Genomic DNA, 7,256 nt, shown 5'->3' on the forward strand with positions numbered 1-7,256 from the left:
CTATGTGGTTTTTTTCTTTCAATGTGTTTATGTGATGTATCACATTTATTGATTTTCAGATATTGTACCATCCTTGCATCACTGGGATAAATCCTACTTGATCATGTTGTATGATCTTTCTGATGTACTGCTGGATCCGATTTGCTAAGATTTTTTTGAGGATTTTAGCATCTATGTTCATGAGAGACATTGGCCTGTAATTCTTTTTCATTGTGATGTCTTTACCTGGTTTTGGTATTAGGGTGATGCTGGCTTCATAGAATGAGCTTGGAAGTGTTCCCTCCTCTTGAATTTTTTGTAGTAGTCTGAGGAGGGTAGGTTTTAGTTCTTTCTTGAATGTTCGGTAAAACTCCACTGTGAAGCCGTCTGGTCCTGGGCTTTTGTTTCCTGGAAGCTTTTTGATGATTGCTTCAATTTCTTCCATAGTTAGTGGCCTACTGAGATTTTTAGATTCTTCCTGATTGAGTTTTGGAATGTTGTATTTTTCTAGGAATTTGTCCATTTCCTCCAGGTGATCTAGTTTGTTGGAGAAGAATTGTCCATAGTATTGTTTAACAATCTTTTGTATTTCTGTGGGGTCTGTTGTTATTTCGCCTCTATCTTTTCTGACTTTATTTATTTGGGTCCTCTCTCCTTGCTTCTTGGTGAGCCTGGCTAGAGGTTTGTCAATCTTGTTTATCCTTTCAAGGAACCAGCTCTTGGTTTCATTGATTTTCTGTATTGGTTTTTTGTTTGTTTTTTTGTGTGTTTTTTTTTTTTTTTTTTGGTCTCTATGTCATTTATTTCTGCTCGAATCTTTATTATCTCCTTCCTTCTGCTCACTCTGAGGTTTTCTTGTTGCTCTCTTTCTAATTCTTTGAGTTGCAGAGTTAGATGATTTACTACCATTTTTTTCTGGTTTTTTGAGATAGGCCTGTAGAGCTATAAACTTCCCTGTCAGGACTGCTTTCATTGTGTCCCATAGGTTTTGGATTGTCGTGTTTTCATTGTTATTAGTTTCCAGGATGTTTTTAATTTCTTTGATCTCATTGGTAACCCAATCAATATTTAATAACATGCTATTCAGCTTCCAAGTGTTTGAGTATTTTGGGTTGTTTTTATTGTACTTTATTACTAATATTATGCCATTGTGGTCTGAGAAGATGCTTGATATGATTGCAATCTTCTTGTATTTGGGGAAACTTTGTTGTGACCCAATATGTGGTCTATTTTTGAAAATGTCCCATGAGCACTTGAGAAGAAGGTATATTCCGTGGCTTTGGGGTGAAATGTTCTGAAGATGTCAATTAAGTCCATCTGATCTAGTGAGTCATTTAGGATTGCTGTTTCTTTGCCGATTGTTTGTCTATAGGATTTTTTAATATTTTTAATAACAGCTTTATTGAGAACTAATTCACATACTATAAAACCCACCATTTTAAAATATACAATTCATTGGTTTTTATTATATTCAGAGTTTTACAATCTAACAATTACCACTATCTAATTTTAGGATCTTTCCTTTTTCTTTTTCTTTTTAAAAAGACATGCTCAGCCCTCGCTGGTTAGGTTCGGAGGATACAGCCTGGACCTGGGGATGGAATGGTCTAAGGCAGCGGTTCTCAACCTTTGGGTCACGACCCCTTTGGGGGGGGGTCAAACGACCCTTTCACAGGGGTCACCTAAGACCATTAGAAAACACATATATAATTACATATTGCCTTTGTGATTAAAAACCATGCTTTAATTATGTTCAATTTGTAACAATGAAATTGGGGGTCACCACAATATCAGGAACTGTATTAAAGGGTCGCAGCATTAGGAAGGTTGAGACCCCTGGTCTAAGGTTTATTTCTACCTCAGTTGCTGGCTCCTACCCAGCCTGGCCCTGGTCCGTGCTTGGGCAGGAGGCAACCAACTGATGTGCTTCTCTCCCATTGATATTTCTGTCTTTCCCTCTCTCCCCACTCTCTCTAAACACCAATGGGAAAATATCCTTGGCTGAGGATTAAAAAAACAAACAACAGTGGGTAACCAGGTCAGAAGGTCAAATCTTCAAAGTTCATCCAAGCTGTTCTACCCAGGGGGTCAGGACTGAATATTCTTGAGCATCTCCAGGAAGGCTTGCGGGGATGGTGCCTCCACATTCTGGAAGGTATTCTGGACTCTGCTGAACAGGATGAAGTAATTCACATCCTGCCAGATAAACCCGAAGTGGTTCTCATCGAACAGGATGAAGACTCCAGGGAAGCCCCCGGTGTAGGCGAAGCCACGTAAGGTAACAGTAAAAGTAACAGTGTCCATGGCATAGAAACACATCCTGCAGGTTAGGGGGTAGTTCTGGTCTCTTGAGAGCACCCCCACAGGCAGAAAAAATGGAACAGGCTGCTCCTCCGAAGCTGCAGCCCTGGACTCTCTGACACTTTGCTGGGCAGGGCTCTGCCAGCCATGGCCCTCGCTTTCCTCAGTCCCGTCTTGCTGTTGCTGCTGCTCCCGAATCACCTGCTTGTCATTCTCCTGGACCACGCAGGATAGCTTGTTGAAGTTGCTGAACATCTCGCCATCTGGCAGCTGGATGCAGCACATGAGGTGGGTCTCCAAACTGGGGTTGGAGTCTCCCGTGACCTTCGTGACCCTGGCATACTTCCCATGGAAGCTGAGCATGGCAATCAATAGGCCGTAGGCATTGCAGTTGGCTTGGAAGAAGCCTGGCCTGATGAGGTCATCAGGGTGGCTCGGCAGGAGGTAGAGGCGGCAGTAGGTCAGGCAGTCATACTGCTGTCTGTCCTCCTGCACCAGCACCCGCCCCCATTCGTCCATAAGCCGCCTTGGTACATCCTTAAGGTGGTCTGTTTTGTTGCACTGGGTGGTGAACCTGTCCTTCTGAATCTGGATATGGCGGTTGTGGGGCCTGCTGTGGTGGCCTTCCAAGCACTCCACCGTGGCTGATTTGCTCTCTGTCAGGCGAATTCTGAACGCAGGCTTGAATTGCATTGGGCCATCAATGTGGGTGTTAAGACAAGGCCCATATGTCCAACCAGGAATGCATAAGCCGTCCACCACGACATTCAGCAGTGTTCTATAGTCCTCAGTATCTAGCTGCCACAATCCCAAAATGTGTCTGTATGGGTGGAACAGCTTCGCATAGACTTCTCGATAAGACATACTTATTGTGTCCAGATTCTGCAAGTTTTCACAAAGGCCAAACTCCTCGCGGCAGCGCTGTCTCCAGATGCTGTCCGTTTGCAGGATGTGGTGGAATTTGGTGCAGGCCAGGGCCAGGTTGGGCAGATCGGTGCCTGGGAGCAAGGCGAAGATCTCCACCAGCATCTCCACTGGCAGGTCCTGCAGTAAGCCATGTGGAGGCGGCGAGGGCGGCATGGGATTAGCCATTCCTCCACTCCTAGCACAGCACCCCACTGCCCTGTCAGCCTCGATGTGCTTTTCTGCAGGGGCCGGGGCCGTCTTGTCATAGGCTGCTGCCCTCTCAGCTGGGCCCTGGCACTCCTGACAACACCGCTTGCCATCGGCCCCTGTACTCTCAGCTGTGCGCTGGTGCTTCTGAGGACACCAACATCCCTGCAAAGATCCGATGACCCAGAGGCAAACGCACTCCTCCATGTCTCCAGGAGTAATAGCCACCACAATGTGGGCTTCAGAGCCTCAGCCTGGCTTTAAGCTGGCTAGTCCCACCCAGAGAGTCACGCCCCCAGGGCCTAGTCACGCCCGCTCAGAGGAGCCAATTGTAGAACCTTAGCAATACTTCCAAAAGAAACCCATACCCAATAACTGTCGCCTCCCTTTCCCAGTGCCCCCTCCCTGTCCTGTTGGAGTCCAACCCCAGCAGGTCCAGGGGTTCCCAAAGAAGTGGATGGAGTCCTCGAAGAAGGAATGACATGGAGAGAGTGTTCAGTTGATCAGCACCCTAGCCAGGTCTCTAGCCAGGATCTGGTTAGGATCTCCAGCCAAGTTCTGGCTAAGATCTCCAGTGAAGTTCTGGTGTTTATTGTCTTGTTACATCTGTATTTATACCAGTTGATTTTAATCCTATCAATTTCTATTCCAAAGGTTAGGGCATTTCTTATCTCCATTCCAGGGAGTAAAGATTATGTAGCTTAAGCATGATTGTTTGTAGTTAAAGTGATTAACTACCCGCCTGGCACTTAGTTAAGGGGTTTTATCTCCTCCCTAACTTCAGGGGAAAATCCCTACCTGGAGAAACAACCTTTCTTGGAGAGGTGACCTTGGTTAAAACACATAGCACCAAGAAGGTGAGCAAACATATCAAGAACAGTATGCCACATACGCCAGGTCCCCCGAAACATATGTTGTGAGGATGCCTCCCTCCTACAGCGACTGTGTCAAGCAGCAAGGACGGACCGGCCAACGGCAAATTCCTCCCTTTTTATTCCCCAAATGATAGCGCATGCAAATCAGCAGCCACCCCCCAGACTGGGCCAGTCAAGACTCAGAAGAAGACCGGCAAGCAATGACAGTGAGCACAGCCACAAACATAGTGGATGGGGCGCACAAGGAGCCCCACTCCTGTGGATTAAGTAAATGCATTATGTGCGTCACCAGATGGACCCAGAGAAGCTCCTTGTCCCATCGTTCCAAAGACTTAGAGTTGCCCCTATGACAGAAAAGCGGAAAAAAGAAGAAAAGGAAGGCTATGCAAGGGACTGAAGTGCCAACATAGGATCAGCTGAAGAAGTTAACACTCCGGTGTGGGGTGAATTTCCCGCCAAAATATAAGATGGCGCGGGCAATTATTTAGGTTTCCCGCGCAAAATCAGGGATTTTTATGATACCTATTACCCCAATGGGTATGAAACGGTTCGCATACGCAGGTAGGTATCTTTGTGAACGGCAAACAAACAAATATTTGGTAATACGCAGTTACAATCGGCCCGAGTTTACACGTTTCCCGCACTCCACCGCAAATCTATATGAACCGAGTTAAGACGGCTCCCGCGGAGTACGCGCAATTCACGCGAGCCGACTTAACTCGTTTCCCCCACTCCAAGTGTTAACAACTGAGGCCCAACTGATGGTAGAAAAGCAAGAAGTGGAAGCTACTGTCTCAGCCAAGTCCGAGGACTCTGAGTAAATCAGCAAAAGAAACTTTCATTTAGCAGAAACTCACATATTTCGTCAAATGGAAAGACTTACTTACAGGAGCCTGGAAGAGACCTGATGTAATTTTAACCTGGGGGAGAGGAGATGCTTGTATATTTCCACAGGATGCAGACTCACCTGTGTGGATTCCAGACTGTCTAATCCGACCTTATGTCACACCACCCTCCGTCTCCTCCTCCTTCCCAGTATCATCCATATTGGCCGACCCAAAGGGCACAGCTGACTCCTCCCCGGACACTGACACCACCATCAAGCACAGCCCTGTGGACCCTTTGATGTAGCCCTTCAACTCGCTGACGCTTTGGGAAGCCTGTCACCAATGACGCTACCCACTAGCCAGATCAACAAGGACAACCAAACCACTGACTTGAGGACAGCTGAAATCCCTTGACTGAAGAGGCCAGCAACCTTCTAGAGGAACAAGGCTCCTTGTGCACTCCATCCACCATGCTCACAGCTATGCTCACTATCACCGCCTGCCAGTCCCCCTCTGAGTCCCAAACAACCCAATCCGAGAGGTGGCCACTGACCCACATGCGCCATCATTCAAAAAATAAAAAAGGGGGAACCCGCCGTAAGCCGGTCCACCCCTGCCGCTTGACACAGTCGCTGCAGGAAAGAAACATCCACACAACACATGTCTCAAGGGACCTGGCGTACATGGCATACCATTCCCAATATGCTTGCTCACCCTCCCGGTGCCATGTGTCCCAACCAAGGTTACCTCTCCAAGAAAGGTTGTTTTGTCTATAGGATTTATCTAGTGATGTCAGTGGTGTATTAAAGTCCCCTACTATGATTGTTATTGTTGTCGATCTCTGCCTTGATATCTTCCAGGAGTTTTGTTTTTTTTATGTATTTGGGTGCTCCTGCATTGGGTGCATATATGTTTATCAGGGTTATATCCTCTTGTTGTATTGATCCCTTTAGTGTTATGAAGTGGCCTTCCTTATCTCTTGTTATGGCCTTCACTTGGAGGTCTATTTTGTCCGATATAAGTATTGCTACCTCAGCTTTTTTTTTTTCATTTCCATTTGCCTGAAAGATATTTTTCCATCCCTTCACTTTCAGTCTCTGTGAGTCCCTTCTTCTGAGGTGGGTCTCCTGTAGACAGCAGATGTATGGGTCATGTTTTTTTATCCATTCAGCCACTCGATGTCTTTTGATTGGAGCATTTAGTCCATTTACATTTAAAGTTATTATTGAAAGGTACTTGTTAGTAGCCATTTCTTTTTTTGTGTGTTGCTGTTTTCTTTCTTAGATTTTTATTTCTTATTTTTACACCAGACCCTTTAGAATTTCTTGCATTGCTGGCTTGGTGGTGATAAACTCCCTTAGCCTTTTTTTTTTTTTTTTTTTTTGTCTGTGAAGCTTCTTATTTCCCCTTCAGTTTTGAATGATAGCCTTGCTGGATAGAGTACTCTTGGATTCAGTCCGTTGCTTTGCATCACTTTGTAAATATCCGTCCATTCTTTTCTGGCCTGGTGTGTTTCTGTTGAGAAATCATTTCATAATCTAATGGGAGATCCCTTGAATGTAACTTTCTGTCTCTCTCTTGCAGACTGTAAGATTCTCTCTTTGTCCTGAACATTTGCCATGGTAATTATGATGTGTCTTGGTGTTGTTGCTTTCGGGTTCACTTTGTTTGAGACTCTCTGTGCTTGTGTGACTTTTTTCTTCCCCACCTCAGGGAAGTTTTCTGATATTATTTCTTCAAATAGGTTTTCTAACCCTTGTTCCTCTTTCTGTTGTTCTGGCACCCCTATTATTTGTATGTTGTTTCGTTTCATGTTGTCCCATAGCTCCCTTAGGCTCTCCTCCTGTCTTTTAATTTTTTTCTCCAATTGCAGTTCAGTTTGGGTCTGTTTTGCTTCCCTGTCTTCTAATTCGCTAATTCGGTCCTCCACTTCTAGTCTACTGTTGAAACTTTCAATGGTGTTTTTTATTGCAGCTATATCACTCTTCATTTCTTCTTGGATCTTACATAATTTATTGATTTTTTTCATTTGTTTCTTCTTGCTTCTTGCATAAGTTGTTGATTTTTTCCTCCATCCGGTTTATGCACTCTAGGACCCTTAATCTGAATTCTTTTTCTGTCATGTTTCATGCCTCTGTATCACTTAGCTGCTTTTCTGGTG

General features: G+C 45.1%; 1 pseudogene; it reads right to left on the reverse strand.

Annotated features, from left to right (window-relative positions):
- Positions 1 to 2,067: 2,067 nt before the first annotated feature.
- LOC138998604 (F-box only protein 31 pseudogene) lies at positions 2,068 to 3,600 on the reverse strand (annotated as a pseudogene).
- Positions 3,601 to 7,256: the final 3,656 nt, after the last annotated feature.

Source organism: Myotis yumanensis, unplaced genomic scaffold (assembly GCF_028538775.1).
Source record: "Myotis yumanensis isolate MYYU_CA2020_CCGP unplaced genomic scaffold, mMyoYum1.0.hap1 SCAF_20, whole genome shotgun sequence".
Taxonomy (NCBI): domain Eukaryota; kingdom Metazoa; phylum Chordata; class Mammalia; order Chiroptera; family Vespertilionidae; genus Myotis; species Myotis yumanensis.